At 43.3% G+C, this 22,149-nt stretch overlaps 1 protein-coding gene across 2 annotated transcripts in view; it reads right to left on the bottom strand.

Moving 5' to 3' along the window:
• Positions 1-22,149, bottom strand: part of MAP1A (microtubule associated protein 1A) — a 60,150-nt gene that overhangs the window by 26,511 nt on the left and 11,490 nt on the right. Inside the window, exon 1 of one of the 2 annotated variants that reach the window (XM_084531694.1) lies at positions 10,273-10,331. The exons of the other annotated variant lie outside the window; for it this stretch is intronic. The gene's annotated coding sequence lies outside the window, so the exon portion shown is untranslated. Of the gene's footprint in view, positions 1-10,272; positions 10,332-22,149 lie in introns of those variants that run through there. 2 annotated transcript variants of the gene reach the window in all.

The raw sequence follows: 22,149 nt of genomic DNA, 5'->3' as shown, positions 1-22,149 counted from the left end.
CAGCATGTGGACGTTTGTGGTGGGATCTAGAAAGGAAAGATCTGGGGAAAATTCTATTTTAAAGAAAACTGACAGTTAAAGTTTTTGGCAGAGGGAGGCAGCTGCTGTAAGTAGAGCATCTGTGCAACAATGCCTGGCCCTACACAACCAGCAGTAACTGCCACTGCCACAAACATGGCATGGAGAGCAAATGGCTATATCTCATTTTGGTTTGACCTTTAGAGGGCAAACAGGAGCATAGAAAGTGCTAGTGTCAGCCTGGCTTAGCAAAATAGTCCGCTTCTACTTCTGGGAACTTAGCCACATAGGAGGCAGCCACCTTCATGTTCAGAGTTACATCCCACGTCCAAACTGAATCACCCAAGCACAAGGAAAGGAGCTTGGCCAGCTCCTCAGATTCTGAAGAGAGAAGATGACCCACAGTCTCAGTTTCCACAGACTGTAAATTAGATTCCATAGCTAATGTAGTGCTCATATTCGCTACTATATTAAAACAATCATTTTACTAATGAGCTGTTCTTAAAAAACTTTTAATTTCAAAGCAAAATATTCACTTTTTTAGATTGCAACAGAATATATTTGCCAGAATTAAATACCATTTAAAGTTATTGATAAAAGATAAAGATTTTTTTTCTTAAACTTGCACTGATTTGTCAGTTATTTTTACTTTTCTTTCTCTCCCTTAAAAGTTTTCAGAAAATTATTTGCAGGATACTCTATTCACGCACATAAAATCCCAGACTCATTCTTTTTTCAAACAAAAATGGCTGTATTGGGTTCAGCGTACACTTTGACTGAGAAGATAAGATAGGGTCGCTACTCTTTGCCAGTTTAAACCACTTTGTTTTTTCTTGCCATGAGACTTTGCTCTTCAGGCTGTCGGAGTTACCTTTTTATTCCTCTTGACTGCTCAAAACACCCTCCAATTCATCGTTGTCCATGCCCACAATCAAGGTGTTGCCTACATCCCAATCCTGATCTGCCACAGAGAAGTATTAAGGAATCTGGAAGCACATGGAGGCTTGTATCTAGCAGTCCTGTAGAAGGCAAAGAACCCAAAGGAAGATGCCACTGGTCTGCTCTTGGCTGACTCCCTCGGGATATGAACAAACCTCTGTTTGGTTCCATGTCTGCCAGAGACGGAACAGAGCTGCTCTTGGTCCCTCCAGCTGAAGTTAGTCTCTTTTGTATACATAGTTGAAACACTCGCTAGGCACAGAAATGTGAACAGATCGTGACACATCTGTGTCCCAAACGCCAGACTGTACAGTGAGTGTCTTTTCTCCCTCACCCAACAGCTCTAAGGAATAATTATTCAATTATACAAGCCACAGCTATTTCAGCAGGGGACACAAAGAGCACACTGGTACTGGCAGCGCCCTGTGGTTAGGGAGACCTCTGCTTTGGTGCAATCCTAAATCTGTGCATTTCTTCCAGCTCAGGAATTCAAGCAGGATCGCTAACGTGCCAGTGGACCCGCTTGTGGATCCCTTCACAAGGGGATGTTTCCCACTCTACTGCTCATTTTTCTTAAAAGGTAGTATTGTGTCAGATGACATGAGATTTTCATGCAGTGTAAGTGGAGAAAAATCAGGTGAAGACTAAAGCTGGAGCTTGTTGTAAACTGCTCAGTAAAGACTAGGAGATATTTTTAGTGCTAGGTGGGAGGCTGCAGTGCAAAATAGTGCCCAATCATTGGCTTCAGGTGCCTAAAGAAAGGTAGAGATCCCAGCAATTCTGGGTATGTCCAACTCTTTGTTTCTTTTCCAGAGATGAGGGAAGCAAAGGGTGCTATCAACTCAATGGATTGGATCACATCTGAAAGGGGCTGTCCCAGAGTCTTCTCCACCAGCTTCTATTCACAACACAAAATCATAGAACGGCATGGGTTGAAAAGAACCTTAAAGATCATCTAGTTTCAACCCTCCTCCTCTGGGCAGGGTTGTCAACCACTAAAGCAGGCTGCCCAGAGTCACACTAAGCCTGGCCTTGAATGCCTCCAGGGATGGGGCATCTACAACCTCCCTGGGCAACCCATTCCAGTGCCTCACCACCACCCTCTGAGTGAAAAACTTTCTCCTAATTTCCAATCTAAATCTCCTGTCTTAGTTTAAAACCATTCCCCCATTCTCCCTTGTCCTATCACTATCAACACATGTAAACAGTGACAGTTACAGTAATTACTTAATATAATAAAAATATTATGAGAAAAGTGCTGTAGTTTTAGCTTTCTAGCATGATTCAGCAGCTGAGAATAATGAGCTGTGGAAGTTTCCTGGTATTGGTTTTAGTTTTGGTAACATCCCAGACATGGACTGATGGGAGTTTTATATATACATGGCATATTTACCATTATTACTTGTATTCTTGCTAGACTGGAGCTGGGCAGAGGGTAGAAGAGCACCCCCTCAGGAATACAACACCTCGTGCACTAAAGCCTAATAGAGTTCAAGGGTTTCATGATGCGAGGCACTGACACAGAGAAGAGTGGCAGGCATCACACAGCACCCTGAAAGGCTTGAGGTGCCTGAAGGAATGTTCAGTTTTCCTTTTGTGGACCTTGCTAGAGATGTTTAATAACTCACCTTACCGTACTGCTACTGCTCGTCAGGAGATTCAGTCACACTTTTGGATAAGAACAGACTGTGCAGAATGCCTGACAACTTTCTGGGGAAATATGATGAAGGTAAGCCAGCGCCTGAACAAGGAGAGGAGATTTTTTTTTTTTTTTTTTTTATAAGGTATGGGAGGTGCTGGGTACTTGCTACATCCCAGGAGATACACCCTCCTATCATTTTCCTCTGTATTCCATACCTTGCCTCTAATATTTTCATGCCATCTACAGCTCCTCTCCCAGACAACTTTTATTTCTATACCATGCCAACCATAGCAACCATCTAATTGCTTTTCAATTGCACATACTGTCTCACTCTTATACTAAAGAACAACTTGACAACTCAGCCATTTTAGAACCTCTAATTGAAGACACAGATGTTCACTTTGGAAACAGCTGTATCTATTTCCAGAAGTTACTGTTCCAGCAACAGTTTGTTAAACGTCCCTGAACTGGAAGTTACACCACAGCTGAGCTACATTAATGGGTAAGATGAGCACTTCTGTATAGTTTGCCAGGTGCAGAATCAGTCAGGAGAGATTCTGTTCCTTTCAGCTGACTCAAACTCCCATTGAGAAACTTCTCTCCTTCTTGGAGTTGTTTGCTAATTGAAGCTCTCCTTGTCTCTTTTGCTGTGAAATAGTGTAAGGCATTCACATGAATCAAGAACACAACTCTGCATTCGGGCATTCTGTCCAGCTGTGAGGAGCTAGAGATGTAGCTTCTTAAATGTCTCCAGCTAAATCCACTAAAGGAAACCTAAGAACACCTTAAAACACCCTCTTATCTGTTGTCCTCACTCCACCAACTATTGACAGACTAATGATGTTCCCTTTGGAAAACAAATTAATTTTTCTCGTTTTCCTTGTCAGTAGAATTTCAGCTGTGATTTGCCACCAGTCCCTGAACAGAGGCTCCCATAAAACTCTTTGTCACTGAGGCAGATGCATCATTCCAGATACCAGTGCTAAAGACTCCTGTAAGTAGCAGAGCTGGGCAGCTTCCAATTTCTTAATTTTAATAAGAATATGAGTAACAGGCTACATGTTTGTACAAGCAGAACATAACATATCTTCGCTATGTCCTTCTAGTTTTGAAGTATTTGGCTGATAGTTGTCTGACTTGGAGGTATAGCTCATGATCTGTCCTGTTTCTCCCTGATTTTTGTTTATTTTTTTGGACAACTGATCAATATGAAATGTTACTGCTGATCTTGTGTAAGCAAGATCTTGCCTGAGGCAGAGAGAACTTAGTTGTATCGGAGAGAGGACAACTGTCACAAATAAGGACACAAATCAATCTCAGATTTCCTCTTGTTGGCCCACCCAGATGCCAAGTTTCTAGCAAGTCTGCTCTTTGCCCCTGACTTCTAGCATCTGTTTAGACTCCTCAAACTTCCTTCCTATGCCCTAAAGCTAACAGTCTCATTCTAAGTAGCTTGTCTTCTCTCTCACCTGCTTTCTTTGAAGATGACATGCTGAATGTGATCTCTATTCAACACATGTTTATGAATCCAGCTGTGGACTGTGTGTGACAGCAGTGGTAAAGCACAGAAGGGCTGTATTCTGTCAGTGTTTGAGGAAAAAGCAGCTGTCCTCTGCCAACATTTTTCCTTGCTGTATTTTGACTTTGCACTCTTGGATCTAGTTGCCACTTCATAAGTTCTCTACATGGTCTGGATTCCTGGGATTTCATTTACAGCATGGAGTATGGTGACAATGAAAGAGATACAGAAAGTTATTTAAAGGTGCAGAGCTTCCAGGCCACCTGAGCATTCTGCCAGCAAATAAAAGGCTTGTCTGGTCAACAACGAGAAGTATTTGAGAGAAGGCACGGAGGCTTGTGTCAGAGTAGAGACATCTTCTGTCAATACCAGTGACAGATCAACTCAGCCACTGTTTCTCACCAGTCTGCCTTGCACTGAGTTCACTGAAGTTGCACTGAAGTTGCCTGAGCCCCTACTTCTTAATGCCATGCAGTTAGCCAGGTCTCTCTCAGTTCACAGATTATGCTGCAATCAGGGACTGAACTTACCAACTTGGAAGAATAAAAAGGACTAGAACAGTCTTCTAAGATCACAAATACTTTTGTCTCAGAGCCTCCCTCTTGTTTGGCTCCCTCAGAGTCGTGCAGGCACAGACCCCTTCCACAGTCCCATGCATTCCACTTCCTCCGCCTTTGCTTTTGAACATGGACCAGCAGCAGAAAAGAAAACCCCTAACAATTAAAACACTCATGCAAATCTGTCAGTCAGGAACTGGGCCAAAACACCAACTGCACTCATATTTACCAGCCTGCAAGCTGGTTCTTCAAAAAGATGCCACGTACTTGTTTGAAGCAATTTACTTCTTATATGACCTGGGCAATGTTCTCTGTTACGTCCAAGTATTGCAGTCCACCCCTTTCACACCATTTAGGCTTTTCAGAACATAAATCTAGCCCACAAGAAGTCACTGGTTTCTTGCCCATTTTACCTCTAAGATAGATGTTAGTATCACGAGTGTCTGATGACAGGCTGACATTCCTCAGACAACATTCAAAATGGAGATAAGGGCCTTTTCCTCCCATCTTTCTCCTCAGTTATTTAAGAATTTGGCAGGGGCACTTAACAGAGGATGGCACAGGTGAGATGGCTATATCCCAGTGAAATCCCTGGCTAGCTACAGGAAGTGGAAAAACAATTTTGCAAAGTTTCTTAACAGAATCTCTTAACTTGAAAGTTAGTAGAGGAAACAAATGATCTAGACTTGCCAGTTATGCTTCCAGACTTTTTTTTTTTTAATCTGTTTCTTCTTATAGCATATTGTGAAAAACAGAACCAAGTTTTTACAGCTTTAATCTTTTCACTGGAAAGAACCAGAAGGACTTTTCTCAAGACTAACAAGATACCTGAAAAACAGAGCTAGAAAATGTCAGCCCACCCAAGCAGTGGTACCATGCAACTTTTGGACAAGCCTCCTGGTGAGGATTAAGGCTATAGCTTGTGCTGTTTATGTCCTGTCACCTGGTATTTCTATTTTCTTACCATGTCCAGTTCCCTTGAGACAGGAACGGTCTCTCCTTCCCAAGGTTAAAAGAGCTAAAAGACTTTCAGGTCAGGTACTCTATGAACATATTCAGTAACAACCATTTATTAAACCACTGCTGCCTGAGGCATTTAGGTGGATCCCAGGAGATAAAGGAGAACTGGCTCAGACATCACACATGAATGGTCTGGCAGTCTTGCCGTGCCTGAGCTCTGATATTTGTTTTTACCTTTGCTTCACACTAAAGAAATGGAGGGAAAACGCCCCAGGCACTGACCAGTGACTATAGTTCAGTTCTCCTCCTGTTGCACCTTACTCTCCAGGATCTCAAAAGCCAGTAAAAAATCACTAAAAAGATGCCTTGTATTGCAGAATGCCAAATTCACCAAGAACCTTACATACCTGGTCTACTGAGAACCCAGGACACTAAGGTAGGTTCTAGCAAATTGCAAGAGATTTTGGTGCTTCACAAGAAGGCCCATGAAAGACAGTAATACATACAAAGAGACTCAAGTTCAGTAGGTCATACTGATAACAGACGTGCATGTTAAAGCCTATCCCATCTGTGACTTACACTCCTCCTTTCATTTGCGATTCTCAAATTTCATCCTCCTAGAGGAACTATCCAAACCTTTATTTTTGAAGCTAAGAACGGGCTTTCTGGTTTATTTCAAAACACAGGTATTTGCATGATGATGTCTTTTTGGAACGCAGAAGGGAAACCAAATTGCACTTCCCATAAAAATAGTCCAACCCAGTGTTACTCTATCCATTTGAAAGATTGACTCAGCAAGACTTAGAGGCCTGTTTCAGGAGAACTAAGAACCTCTTGGCCAAGGACACCAATGTTCAAGTTCATCTGTGAATAAAGCCTAGGAAGGCTCCCTGAAGCACCGGATATACAATTAAGTTGTTCCATTAGCCGTGCAATTAATGACTATTTTATGTGTCCACACTGCACTGTCGCACTGTAATAATCCTAGCTACCCTCCATGTTCCTTGCAATATCCTCAGGTCCTCTTATGAGTCATAACTACCAACTCGTCAAGGGGCAGCACACTCAGAGATAGAAGTGCACTGTCTGACCAGCTGGTGCATAAGTGCTGACTGCCCAGATGGCAGGCCAAACAGAATACGTACTGTCCCAGTGAAGGCACTAAGTTGGATCACTTTCCTCTACTGCCCCACAGTTTTCGTTAAACCTGTAGAAATTTGTTACCTTGAATGCTTTAGCAAGGGGGAAAATGTTTGTCCTAGACAAAGGAAAATGTGTATTTGTAAGAGGAGTCCACAGAATTCATCCAAGCTGCTCTAATTCACATAATTCAATCAAGCAATTCAAAGGGGATGGAAAAAGAACAAATACCAACCAAGTTAGAACCGAAGTAGCTCAATACCTTTTCTAGTCTTTCCTCTCAACAGCAGCAAGACTTGTGTCTGTAGAATGATATGGACCTGTAACTAATTCAGGATTTTTGAGGGGAAAGAAAAACAAATCCTCTTTTTTCACTGCAGTGAATCTTCCCCTGAATATTTTCTAAGCTTTCATATACATGTAACTTATTCTCTTTCCTTCCCATACACAGAGACAAACCATCAGCCCAGTAACTATACTACCTCCCTTCCTTCCCTTCGCAGTAGTTTTGCTTCACAAACACTTCGCAGTCTGGAAAGTACACCCTTCATTTTGAGCTAGTTATTACTGTGAAGTCCTTGGATATTAACCAACCTTGTCCTCTTTGTCCTCCAATAGCATTCAGTGGCCTGCAGGTCTCTCTCTTTCCTATCCATCAATCACAAACGAAAGCCTGTGATAATGCACATAGCACATTTGGCTGTGCTAGCCAAGAGGCCAGCAGTAGAACCAACTGGGATCTCAGACACCTATCACAAAGACATACTGCTGGATCCTTACTTGGTTCTCAGTTTCTTATTCTTTTAAGAGATGCAGCCATCCCAGGAATTACCTAGAATGGTATGTGAATGAAGACAGACAGAAGAATGCAAGACCATGCCCCATAGAAGCTCATGCTGTAGAACCCCTCTTCTACCCCTAGTCTGGTGCCCAGCCACCTTCCTTTGAATGAGACACGCTGCATTTCTTGTTTACATACAGACGGCTTCCTTGCTTTCACTAAGGAGAGCCTGTGCTGGCTATTGCTGACTGTATTCCTCTGCTCAAGTCCATCGTCTGTTTACCTCCATATCTGCTGAGGACATGACTAAGGTATACTGACAATACAGACATGTGGAAGAATGGCAAAGACAATGTGAACGACATTCCTCTCGTGGATTGTTTTGCCAGGAGAGAAACTACTGCAAATCTACACATCCCTCTGTCCACAAAATGGGAGCAAGGTGGAAGATTTGACAGCCTGGCCTTGTCAGATCAAAGGAAAGGAGGGGAGAGAAAAAGAGTTTCTGGCCTGTATACAACCACGACTTGCTGGAGGAAGTGTAAGGGCAGACATGCAATCTGGATGCAACCAAGCAGTACAGAGCTGTCAAGGAGACAGGGAGGATACTGACCTTATGCAGTCAAAGGTCCCCTGCCCCATCAGAAGAAAAGGAATTCCTGTCCTTCTGGAAGAGTGCCCAGCCTGCAGGGCTTTTCGCAGTGGAACCAGAGATACTTGGAATAGAAACGCCTCGTCTCTGAGATCAGAGAGTTTAAACTGGAGCTTGTTTTTTCTGCAGTCATAAGCCAGCAGGCACCAGCTGCAGAATTTGCCGCAGTGTGTGTGCGCGCGTTTCTGCGTGTGAGTGTGCAGCAGCCACGCTCCTCCCCTCCGAGCCCGCTGTGCGATAAATATGTCCAGCTCCCTCCTTTTTCTCCTTCCTACATCACTGTGAGCCCCAGCCCGATTGCTCACAGCCCCCAGCCACAGCGGCCCCTCTCTTTTCTATTAAAAAAGCTTTTGTTGGCATCAGTACCGACTTTTAATTGCTCCCTCCTCAGTCAAAGAGGTTTGCCTCTCTTTCTTCCTCGCAGCCAAAACAGCAGTCTCCGATAGATATTCACAGTCATGTAGCCTGACATGAGCACCGCGCTAAACCCTGCTCCAGCTCTGGACGCTGTAGATAAAAAGCCCTATTTTGAGATGCTTCAATACATTTTAGCACTAGCATAGATGATTTAACACTTTTAACAAGATGTTTACTACAGACAATACTAACGGAGGACAAAGATATCCAAAAAAAACAGATCCCTGTGTGTCCATGGACCGCAAAGGTGTCATCACACTGCACCAGCGGTAACGCACCTTCTCCCCTCCTCAAAAAGGGAAAAGCTGGCCCCATACACCACTGTGCTACACGGGGAAGCACAGCAGGGTAAGGGACGACAAAGGACTGCTACTAGGAAAAAGAAAGCACTTTGTCGTTTTCACTTCTAAAGCACAAAATGCCTCCTTGTAGCCTACTATAACAAAATTCAACTCCAAATCTAGCCACATCTCTTCTCCTCCTCCGCTGCCCTAGAAAAGCTGCATCTCACTTGCGTTTTGCAAGAACCTTCCCTTTTTCCTACCCCACTAACTGGAAGAGTTGGAATGCTTTTTGGCCTCCTGTAGCGGAAGAATGTAGCGTTGAGCAGCTCAAAGCCAGACTTCAGCTACTCCGAGACTACTCGTGCGTGGGTGTGCAGCACTGAAGGAAAGAGAAATAGCAGGAGGGTGCCCGCATCTCTCTTTCATCTAATCGGCGGCACGACAGTCCCCCTTTACAGCCCTCCCCGCTCCTGCCAGGCATTAGCCTCGTTCCAGCACCAGCGCCGAGCTGGACGGCGGTGCGGGCATTAATGCCGGCTTCCACCGAGCCTTGCCGAAAGGGAGCGCCCGCGAGGTGCCCTGTGCCGCCGCCGCCCCTCTCCCGAGCGCCGCATCTTCAGGCACGACCACGCCAGGATCAGACATAGCGCCGCAGCGCTGGCTCCGGCAGCCCCCGGCAGGCAGACAGTCTTCTCCAGAGCCTCCTCCAGATTCACTGGGCATCCTTCTCTGTGCCTGAGCTAACGACACAAGCGCAGTAAACAGCTGAGCAGCTAGGGAATCCAGTCTGTCCCGACACCCGGGAGCAGGAGCAGCTGAAAGGGGCGAGGTCTTCACAAGGGTCATAAACGACCAGCGCCATCCGCAGCCCCCTCGCCCTCTTGTCGCTACCCCGGCCCCCTCGACCACCGGCCGGTCGGCCCCCGGCTCCAATAAGACTCCAAGGAAGGCCAAACGCGGCCGCCGCAGCCTGCTCCGCGAAGCCCTCAGCCGCTCCTCCGCAAGGGCAGCGCGGCCCCGGCCCCCCGGTCCGCCAGCGGACGGCCATGGCCGGGGAGCCGGGGCCGGGCGCGGTCCGCGGGCCGGGTACCTGCACTTCCAGTACCCCCCCACCCCCACCCCCCGGAACCCGTCCTCCCCCGACCGACGAGCTTTCTCCATAGCAGCGGACGGCATCAGCCCCAGAACAAAGCCGCGCTGCCCCGGCCCCGCGAGGGGCTCGCCGTCCTGACGGCGGGTCCTGACGGCGGCCGCCCCCCCGCCGCCCAGCCCAGCCCAACCCAGCCCAGCCCAGCCCAAGCCTGGGACTGCCGGGCCGGGCCGGGCCGGGCCGGGCCGGGCGGGGCGGGCGCCGCGCACATACCATCGTGTCCCGGGACGCGCGGCCCGCGGAGCGGCGGCCGTGTCGGGGCGCGGGGCGAGCCGGGGATGCGCGGCGCAGGCCCGCGGCGGCAGCTGCTGTGTCAGGGCGAGCCGAGGGCGGAGCCGCCCGGCCCCCGCCCGGCCCCCGCCGCGCCCGCGGCCCCGCGCGGGGCTGCCTTAACCCCCTGCGCGCTGCCCGCCGCTGCAGCGCCGCGCCGCCGTCGGGGCCGGCCGCTCGTGGGCGCGGGCAGGCCGGGTGCGTGGCGGGGGCCGAGCGGGTCCCCGCGTTGCCGGAACGCTTGTTCCCCCGCGGGCTCCAGTCAGGCTGCTCCGCGGAGCGGTGCCCCTGAGCAGCGGCACTCCCCCCTTCGTCTGAGGGGGGCTTTGCGCCAGGCTAGCCGTGAACCGAGAGGGAGAGAGCCGGTACAGCCTGAGCAGCTTGGCTGGTGACAGCGCTGCCTGGCTAGCAGCAGAGTTTGAGTGAGCGACGCGAGAATGCCAGCAACCTGAGCTCTGGAGATTATTTCCAGCACGGTTTTCAGAAAATGATTTAAGCATTTCGCTAAGAACTTCGCAACTCATTTCTTAACCAATATCACAGTGCCTGATCTGTTAGACTTGCGAGGCAGGGGAAGCATGCTTCTAAGCCCAGCAGAGCAGGAATGAGAGCCCAGTATTTGGAACACTCCATGCAGGGCCTGTAACTACTCCATAATATGTTAATTGCCAATAGTAACCTTTTATCCATAGCAAGCACTGAAAACCACTACCAGGGTCCTGCTTGCCTTACACAAGGTCCCAGCTTACAGAGTTAACTAGGAAAGCCGAAGGCGTCCTGCCTGCCCTACAGCAAGTGTCCCTCTCGGTGACCTTCTGAGACAATGGAAGGCTCAGGAATAGAACTGTAACCAAATTCTGATGCATTTTAACAATAAATTACAACTTTACTTTCCCTAGCTTGCAGATGATGCTAATCAGTGGTTAATATCTGTGAACCTCAGGAAACATTAACACAGTGGAATCTAACATCTGAGGCTTTTTTTTTTTTTTTTTTTTTTTAATATGTTTTAAATAGGAACTCAAAGAGACAAACTTCAGCTGCATATTGAAAAATATATATATATAGTTTCGTGCAATGGGAGCTGCTGAATTGCTCTGTTACACCTGCCACATCCCAGTCTGCTGCTTGACAGTTCCAACACAGAGGCAGTGACACCAGCTACTTGCACATGCCAGTAAGCGTACTGTGGTGGCTAGGAATGCCTGTGGCAAGCACTAGGTGAGGACAGGGCCTTCTAAGTTTTGCTTTCACCTTCAAAGTAAAAGTCACCACAAGGAGCAGTTCTGATCTGTTGCTCTGTGCCCAGCTACGCACTTGACAGTCAAACCGGGCAACTAACAAGTGGTGGGGGGCACAATTATTTTCCAGTCACCAGAATCATCAGTACAGCATAACATTCCAGCCACAGAGAAATAGCAACAACTGCAATTAAGTGATTGAAGAAGGTTGCAGATGACACAAAACTGGGTGGAGCAGCTGATACTCCAGGGGGTCATGCTGCTACTCAGCCCTGGTGAGCCCACACCTGGAGCTGAGTGTCCATTTCTGGGCTTCCCAGAACAATATAGACATAGAGCTTCTGGAAGGAGTTCGGAAAAGGGTCACTGAGATAACAAAGGGAGCAGAGCATCTGTCACGAGGAAAGGTTGAGAGAGCTGGGACGGTTCAGCCTAGAGATGAGAAAGCTCAGGTAGGATCTCATCAGCATCTGAAGGGAAGGTGCAGAGAGGACAGAGCCCAGCTCCTCTCAGCGATGCCAAGTGCCAGGACAAGAGGCAATAGGCACAAACTGGAGCATTAGAGGTACCACCTAAAAATCAGGAAGCACTTCCTTACTGTGCAAGTGACTGAGTAGTGGTACAGGCTACCCAGAGAGGTTGTGGAGTCTCCTTCCTTGGAGATCTTCAGAAGATCTCTGAATCTCTGACAGAGTCCTGGGCAACCTGCTCTGGGTGACCCTGCTTAAGCATGGGGGTTGGACCAGATGACTTCCAAAGGTCCCTTCCAAACTCAACCAGTTTGTGCAAGAGCATAAGATACAAGACAGATTGGTATACCGGCGAGTATACCTCTTAGTTTCTGGAAGACACCAGCTTAGGAGCCCTCGCTCTCCAACAAAGGTTGTTTCCATCTTCGTTTAGAAGATTTCTCTATTGCGCTCTGAATCTATGTATACTTTTCAACTCTGTGGCAACTGTTTAGCAACGCATCATGTACAAAAGGTTCTTCCTCCTACGTACTTGATTTGTAACTTCTGGCCAGTGATTTTGTGTCATACTCCCTAATTCAGGAGAGGAAAATAAAAAGAATTATTTCCCATTAACTTTCACTAGTGCGTCCATACTCTCATGTCTTTAATGGTGCTTTTCCTCTGCCTTTTCTATAAAGTGAGAAATCTATAAAGTGAGAAATGCTAACATGATCTTATCTCTTTTGTCTCAATGTATCTGCCTCCATGTAAATCACAAAAAAAAAAAATTGAGTCTTCCAGTTGCTGTTGAGAGTTTATATCAGAAATGTTTTTCTCTGTTAAATGAATGAACAGGAGACAGATGCATCTCTTACCTCTAATTTACCCCCTCACTTTCCAGTTTGTTATATGATTATGCAGTTTTCACAAAGTACAAATTCATGGCGTACAATCAGCTCATATCTGTGCTGCTTGACTAGCAAAACATTTGTTCAAAGCAGAAGGGATTCTTAAAACAGTTGCTGCCTTTACCACAAACCAGTCATTTAACTGGCCTAAAAAGCCTTCTTTCTGCACAGTTCTTTGAGGCAGCCCTCCTGCCTTTATGTGATCAGATGACAATTGCAGATAGCCTCTTCTTTTCAGCTTCTAAAGAGATCAACAAATTATCATTTAGAAAAAACAAAAGCCAACCCCCTAAGAATAGCTGTCAAAGAAAGAAGAAAAGGTGCACTAAGTAAGAAAGCACTTACTGAACTTCAAGTCTCTTCCAGTTCCTAAAGGGAAGGCCATTTTCTAGCTTCCAGTTCCTACTTTCTAAAGCCAGAAAGACCTACAGAGCTATGATCAACATCACAGTTTCTTCATTCTTTCAGGAAATAAGTACATTTCACTTGTCACCTGTAAGACATCACAAACATCAGGACCACAAAACATTGAGGGGGGAAAAAAAATAAAACTAGTGCTCTTGGTATTAACTAAGGCTTACTGATGTTCCATTCCAAGAACCATTTGAACACTGGTATTTAGGGACACTATTCTATGATGCAAGGACAGATTTATTTTAACAGAATTAGAGAAGGGATGGAGTTTCTACCACTTACACTAACAAAAAATCTCCTTCAATGAGTCAAATAATGACAGCCACCAAGTCACCAGGGTTTGAAACAAAGATCCTCTCTTTATGCTGGAAAACTGTAGTCCCTGTCTGCTGGGCTTGGAAAGGGCCTAGAAACTTCCTGAGATATAAGGTATAGATCCCCACTGACTAGAGCATAGAATTACATAAGGAATTAAACTGTTACTGACACGAACATTTATCATCGCTGTGTACCTCAGTCTGTATCGCACTGATAGGATTGTTCTTGATCATAAATACTTGGAAGTCACAAACTGGCTATTTCTCCAGGCCTGCACAAATAACAAAAATGACTTCTTAAGATGTTTTTTCTTGTTATTTTCAAGTATTAGGTTACAGCCAGGATCGCACCTCCATGCTTTTCTATACTATGATGTTGAAAAGTTTATATAAAGTGAAGGCTGAGTTTCTTGATGAAATATTAGAATTCCAAGAACATTATGCTAAAGCATAATACTGAATAGAGCTTACAGTAAATATTCAGACAGTGGCTCAGAATTGCCTGCTATCTTCCATAGGCTTCTTTGGCTCAAATGCACCTGATTTTCCTTCATAACCATACACCAAGTCTTTAATGAGACTAGAGATTCTAATAAACAGCATACAAACATCTGGATTGGTGGAACAAAGGATTACCATGTATACACCAAGCCATAGCCATGCTTTTAATTTGAGTTCTGTTTTTATTAGTAAGGTCAGGTATTTCCTAGCACCTCTAAATGAAAAGCACACAGTTTACAATGCAAAGAATTCTGACTTCTGGTATCTCATTACAGAAGACTGGCCTGGCAATGTAATTACTAGAGAAGTAGCAGGATACCTCCGCAGCATACTGTATGAAGGAGACCACAGTTGTGCAAGGATTTGTTTGCATCCATCCTGTTGGAAGATTATTTTTTGACTACCCAGTTACTGACTTTTCCACAGGCTCTCTTCTTAAAAAAACAAAACAAACAAACAAACAAAACTGACTACTTGTTTCAAGCTTTTGGAAAATCACTTCTACAACCCTCTTGCCTATCCTCTTTTCTCTCCAGGTACACTGATTTTTGCTCTTGTTTATGGGCTTTACCAGGATTTTTTTAAATACTTGTTTTTTGCTAAATACACCTGAATCTTTTTGTGTAACTATTTTGTGTGTCTTTCCAGCTTTCTTTCTTACTTACAAATAGGAGTACCCTTCCATTCTGTATGACTGCTTAAATTCTGACTAAGTATTTACTTCGTGCTCTTGTTGAGTGACTATATTTTTAAAGTATCTATATCTGAAAAGCAGTCACACCTTGTTAGTTGTCAAGGAACATTTGATCCCTTAAGTATTTTATTCTTTCAGCTGCTTTGCAGGTCCACTATTGTTAGGCATTTATGCTCACTTCTTAATTAGAGAGTAATCTTTTCATCTTTCTGATGCCTCAGGGCCTAATGAGTGATTACCTGAGCTATTGAGAAATAGTTTCTTTAGACTTTGACTTGTGGTTTTTAAAAAGTTCACAGGTGGATAGGCCAAATCATCTGTTACATTTGTCTGTTTATCATTTTCTTCACCAAATAGCATTCTTAATGTAGGTCCAGAGAGACTGTCAGCACCTGTTATCAACCTCTTTTCCAATTCCTACTTTAAACAAATTTGTGAAACCTGAGAGTTCTTTGGCAACACTCTGGTCTCTCTTGTCCCAGAAAAGAAGGTTTTAAAAATGGTGATCCTAATTTAACTCAGCAACTCAAAAGCTTTAGGGAAAATAACAGAAGATGACCTGTCTAGAGCTCTCGATGGAAAAGATAAAGAGACATAAAAATCAAGGCTGCAAAACTGGAGCAAGCATGCGCAGTACTAAAACACCAGAAGGAACATAAAGAGGGATTGAAGCAAATACTGGGGCACAGTAGGAACCAATGTGTAGCCTGCATGAGCAAAGGATGACTTCATAGCACCCAAAACGTGATCCTTCTTGGCAGGGTGGTTGGACTACATGATCTTCAGAGGTACCTTCCAACCTCAGCCATTCTGTGAAAAGGGTGGCTTAATGCAGTAGAGAGGAAGGAGGGACTAGGATATAATCCTGTTGGTTTTATAACAAGGAGTTCAAGGAAAGACTGCTCCAAATGTTGCCAATAAGTAGCATACGTCTACCTGAAGAAAAACTCCTGTCTTCCACACACAGAGTCCATGCTGCCTGTGTATCCTCAGCAGCCTTCATCAGCATTAGTACCCAGTTAACACCCACCAGACTTCTCCAGCCAGAGGCACATCATGTCTTTTCACATGTCTCAGCATATGTTGAGAACAACAGAAGATATAAGCCAGGTCTAGCACTGAAAAGTAACAAAGAAATACCTAAGGCAGTGTGAGAGAAGCTGCAAGAACCAAACTATGGTGCAAGATCCTTCCTACTGTAGAGAGCATCTTTTTCTTCCAGATATGTTTAACAGTTTCTTATCTCATTCTTTCTCTGAAAGAGCCACTTATCTTTTGTAATAGACAACAGCTACCCTGAGAAGGATGAGATTCCCAGGGACTTGCTGCTTTTTCAACTGCCTCCTAGGCTTGAACAGAAACAGAAAGGCTGCTGACATCTTTAAGGAGAGTATTTATTAGATCAGAGGCACTGATTTACCAGATACGGTTATCCAGATAACAAATGTTATAGAGGACACCTGTAGGACAGTTCTGAAATTCACAGCAGGATCCTTAGGGGCAAACCTGCAACAAGCAGTGGCGACTGAAGATTATGCAAACTGAAGATGGGAAGCTAAGCCTGATAGACAAAGCAAAAGAAAGGCTGGGGAGAAGGTAGAACAACTTTTAGAATTGGCAGTGGCATAGGTAAGATTTCCAGAACAAAATATACATGGGAAAGTTTGCAATATCCTGTCATTTCTGTTATGCAACTCAGTATAAAAGACTACTGAAGACTCTCAAAAAGAGAGTTTTTGTTAACCCATACCTGTCTTCCTTTACCTTTCTCCTCAGTGTGATATTTAGAGTCGGAAAACATTGAGATGTTGAAATGTAGGCATTTTCTTTAAGAAACATAAAACAGCGGTCATATGCCTGGAAAAATGCAGAACCTGTGACTTATCAGTGTTCAGATTTAAGTGCCATCATATGGAAGCTTCTCTCACAATGAATCGCAATTTAAAGACAAGCAAAAAAGAAAAAAACAGAGGATTTAGTTGCTACTATGTGCAAAGATACTACAGGAAACAGCCATATACTTTGATTACAGAACAGAAACTGTTCAGTGAGGCATATTTGAAATTTGAATAGTAAAAATGCAGTTCCTCCAAACTAGCATTAGTAGATAGCAAGCATGGTAGGGGGCATTATGGTAAACAGCTATTTGCTCCTTGTAAGGCCTACTAGTCAAGAAAGGAAAAGATGTGAAATAAGCATTTTTTTTTTTTTTTTTTTTTTTAGCAGAAATCAAATAGGACATCCATTTTAGGCACTGTTCCCTCCTGCTTTTATGCCATCCTGCAGGATGAGCACTGTAGCACGTGCTTTCTTGCAAAGATGCAGCTCAGATGAAACCCAAGACGAAAAAAGACAAATGGAAGGAAAAATCAATAACCACTTCTGAATTATTAATCTCCATGAAATATGAGTAAAAGTACAAGCAAGTCTCATCTTCAGAACAGAAGAATATTCTTTATAGGAGTCAAACTGTCTACTGCAGATTTTCCTGCACAATCATTAATACTCAAAGTTTCAGAAGCAAAGTTGTAGGCTTTGGTAAAATTCACACTATTCACCTACCTAAAGGCAAAGTAACTGAACAGCCATAACCAGTTTCCACGATTGCAAGCATCAAAGTGTAGCAAACAAAATCCAGACCAGGCCTCGGTTTTATAAACTATGAGTAGAACTGCTAAACAGAGGTCATTTGAAAGCAAAATATAACTGTGTCCTATTGGTTGGGGACTTTTTGCTGTCTTCATTTTTTATTTTTAACCATGAAAAATTCTAGTCTCATCCAGCTTGTCTGCCCAGTAATTCTACAGATAAAGATCTATACCAGTAGGGATAAAAAGACACTGTTTTAGATGTATTTAAAATGCATTCCACCAAACACATTTAAAGAGGATTGAGAAATACAAATCAGTTATTCACACTACTACCTCAAGGACAGACTGGCCTGCATTTAATATTTCTTGGCATTCTCATATTTAAAAATAAATCAAGTAAGACAATACCCACATCCACTGGGACAAGAAGTACTAAGAAAATGCAACAATGACAATATGCTTCTTTCATTCTGTGTCCTGAACAAATAACCAACCTTTTACTAACAACTTCATTATTAGTTTTCCTTTTCTATCAAATTTAAGTGTTAATCATCCCTCTAGTTCCATTCAAACAGATCTTGACACCTGGAATCTTTATTTACATGTGAAATATAAAACAGAACTGTTCTACCTTCATTTTTCATGAAGAATTCAAAAAGACTTTCATGACGAACCCACCCATTTACTCTTTACCTCCACATATGCCATATACACTTCTAGAATTTGAATTCCACAAACTACCAACAATACTAAACCACGATACTTAGTTTTAGAAGCAAAAATAATAGTTTAGTAGGGCAAGTACTAACTTCAGAAGAGCTACCAGTGAATATTCACAACTTCAGTTATTTCGGCTTTGGGAGCTTTATCTAATAAACTGGCAAAATTGGAAAATTAGAGGTATGCGTGAAGGTAAAGCAGAAAATAGAAAGAACAGAACAGACCAAGTGTTAATTTTTGTCTGTTCTGTATTAAGACTAGTTAAGAGTACAAAATATAACCATATAAATCTATTTCTCATTATATAATTCAATCAACACTATTTGATTAATGGAGGTTTATTCTGGACTAAGTATGCCTGCATATGGAATTCACCTACTAGCACTGTACTGACAGTTTTGTTAGTAAGCTTCCCATACATACCAGCCTTAAGTGATAATTAAGGAAAGGATACGGATGGAGCAAAATAGATACCTATACTGGCCACATTTTTGATCAGAGTGGTTTCTTACATGTATTGCTTTTCTGGAGTAAGTGAACATCACAGCACCAATGGGAGATAGCACTTCCTCTACCATTTCCACCCCTCACCCCATCCCCAAAGAGAACAGGAATCTAATTTTGCTGAACTTTTTCTTTCAATTAAACTGTGTGCCTGCAGTACTCCATTTACTTTAGGTAAAGAAGGTCAAAGAATCACACTTGCAATTAAAAAAAAAAAAAGTGATCTTGTGACAGCTATTGGACTATGTAGGAACTCTTACATTACTATTTTAGCCCAAGAAACCACATATGCATGCATCATTTTCATGTACGCAGCATAATCCTGCTCCCCAAGAAATTTTTTATAAGAAGCTGTCCCGCAGTTTTAGGACCTACCCTATCCCTGAACTCAAGTCATTGAGCATCCTGAAGAAAAACAAAAACAAACAAACAACAACAACAACAAATACACAGGATCTGGGACTACAACTCATTGCTCTATGGAGAAATCTTTTCAGAAGGCTGGATGGGTCTGATGCATTTGTATGTTACTCTGTTAGAAAAGATAAATTTATACGTTCTACTAGATCAGAAATCACTGTCAGAAAGATTAAAGTCAGTTTTAAGTGACAAACAGCTGATGAGCAGAGATTTGTTCAACATATTTCTAGGGGAATCCCATATAACTTGTGATCAAGACTTCAGTTACTTGCAAGAAAATAATTAATAATTAATATTTAAAATAACTAATAATTAACTGAAACTTGTGATTGGTGCCAAAACCATTGATCTTTCTACTAGACTAGACACATTACAGAAAAAAGCAAGGAATTTATATCACATTTGTGCCATGTTGGTTACATTTAGAAAACAGCAACACCATGGCTGAGAACACACAAATTCAGTTCATGGTAGAGAGCTAGCTGTAGATATATATTGCAGGCTATTAGTTAAGAGCAAGAATGTGATCAATAGGATGGTCAGAGACCACTGCAGTTTGTAGTTTTTGGTTTCCTTTTTGAAAAGCAGATTCTAAGGCTCTTTAAACTGAAGAGATCGTAACACGATTGTTTGTTGTATCATATCACAGAATCACAGAATTTCTAGGTTGGAAGAGACCTCAAGGTCATCGAGTCCAACCTCCAACCTAACGCTAACAGCCCTCCACTAAACCATATCCCTAAGCTCTACATCTAAGCGTCTTTTGAAGACTTCCAGGGATGGTGACTCCACCACTTCCCTGGGCAGCCTGTTCCAATGCCTCACAACCCTTTCTGTAAAGAAGTTCTTCCTAACATCTAACCTAAAACTCCCCTGGCTCAACTTAAGCCCATTCCCCCTCGTCCTGTCACCAGGCACGTGGGAGAACAGGCCAACCCCCACCTCGCTACAGCCTCCCTTGAGGTACCTAAAAAGAGCGATAAGGTCACCCCTGAGCCTCCTCTTCTCCAGGCTGAACAAGCCCACATAACACAAAGTATTGCTTGAGGTCAACAGTCCCCTCCCTCCCCAAAATTAGTTTGATTTATACAAAAGGATTCATTATGAGGGAAGGGGAGAAGGCATCTACAGGTAGTAAAATTTGTTCCAGAAGAGAACTCAGACATAGCAGATACAGTCAGAATGAAATATAGTGACTGCAAAGCACAGTAAATGAATTCAACCTAGATGTGAGGAACAGTTTTAACCACTAGCAATTATAACCACTGAAAGTAATAACCAATGGTTTATGGTAGACTGCTTGTAACCTGATGCATTCAAATGAAAAGCAATGCCTCATCTTAATACATAGTGCACCTCACCTTAATACAATTGTCTGCATAATACAAAAATCACAACACTCTCACCTACCAAACAAAAATAGTTAAAACATTTGCTTTGTTTATAATAATAATAATAATAAAAAAAAAGTGAGATTGTCTTCAGGTAGTAAATATCTTTTCCTTGCAGTTCTCTTAGCATTCTAAAGCCTGAATTCAGAAATTGACTAATTTGCTTCATTTTTTGCTTCATATAGGCTAGTAGAATAAGGCAATATGTAAGAAATCAGATGGAATAGGTGTATGGTGTGGACACCATACAGAAACATGTTTGCTCTATCAAGAAATAAAGAAAAGCTGAGTATTTTTTGCAGTTTCCTAAAGTTTCCAAATCAAGTAGCAAGACATTCCATTACAAAGAATAAAAGGTGCTACTTCAGAAGATGCTTCTAGACACACAGTCTTTACCAATGCCCATTAAGTCCATTTTAAACTTCGTGATTTTATAGCTCAGAGAATTTTATAATTTTTCAGGATCAAATAGAAAGCATGTCATCTCAGATTCCCCATGTACGGAGCAATACCAGTTCAGGAAAGGAAAATAGTGTCTCCAGTCTGCAATTTTAACTTCTTACAGAGAGGAAAAAGAGCATATTCTCTGGCAACACCATGGTTAACAGGGCAAGACAAAATCCTGGAACGGAGCCAAATCAGAGTCAGGGACATCTGTCTTCTAAGGAGGTTGGACTTATGGCATTAAAATTACAATAGCACATGACAACAATTAATCTCATGGCAAAATAGGATTAACAGGCTCCTTCAGTGCTGGCTTTCTGAGTCCACACCTAGGGGAAAAAATATTTTTTGAAATAGCAGCTAAAATCCTAGAAAAGATCACTTCAGACGAGCTCTGCTAAGTTCTTTCATCCAAGCTGGATGCAACAGAGTGCCAGAAGCAGTGCTGCCGCTCTGCAGACTGATGGGTGGACAACATTTCCGAGCAACACACGAGCACGTGTACCAGTATGGGAAGATGATGACATCGCTCATTTCTTACACGTTAATGCCTCCGGTGGGGAAGTGAGATAGGATACATTTGCTGGCTGTAAGTAACGATGCCTTCCACTTTATGAACCTATCCTGGGACGTTCTGAAAAAACAAGCTTCTCTAGATGTATTCATGATCTCAGGCAGAGTAACAGTCCAAATGGCTCAGCCCAGGTGCTCATTCCTAGGAGGAAGGCACTGAAACATCTTAAGCCACTTACCTCCAACTGTTTAAGTACACCACCCAGGTAAACAGGAATTGAGAGCTGCTGGTCAGATGCTCCCTCCTCAAGCCCATGCCAATACTAGGAATTCTTTAAAAGCAAAGGAAGAAATTCATAGCAGGGTAGAGTGAAACTACTGTAGAGTGAAACAGACCAAGAAATCTGTCAGAAAGTTATTCACAGCTGTTGTCACATGTTCAGGATTATTTTCATACTTAATCCTCCTTCCCTTTTGCCTATCTTATGTCTTAGCAAGGTCCAGTTCACATGGATTGGAAAAGCCTACTGTAAGCCACTGAAGGCAGGGACACTAAAGGAGAAACATTCATAGCCACAGTAAGCTAATAATACACTAGCAATACATTAACAAAGCTTTTGTTACCAATCTCCAAGTATGGCTGGGATTCCAGCATCATTTGTACAAAGTCACCCAGAGCTTGTATTAACTTGTAATAGCTACATCTAGCT

The sequence above is a fragment of the Aythya ferina genome, assembly GCF_964211825.1.
Source record: "Aythya ferina genome assembly, chromosome: 11".
NCBI classification, from domain to species: domain Eukaryota; kingdom Metazoa; phylum Chordata; class Aves; order Anseriformes; family Anatidae; genus Aythya; species Aythya ferina.
This window is presented reverse-complemented; position numbering and strand designations above follow the sequence as displayed.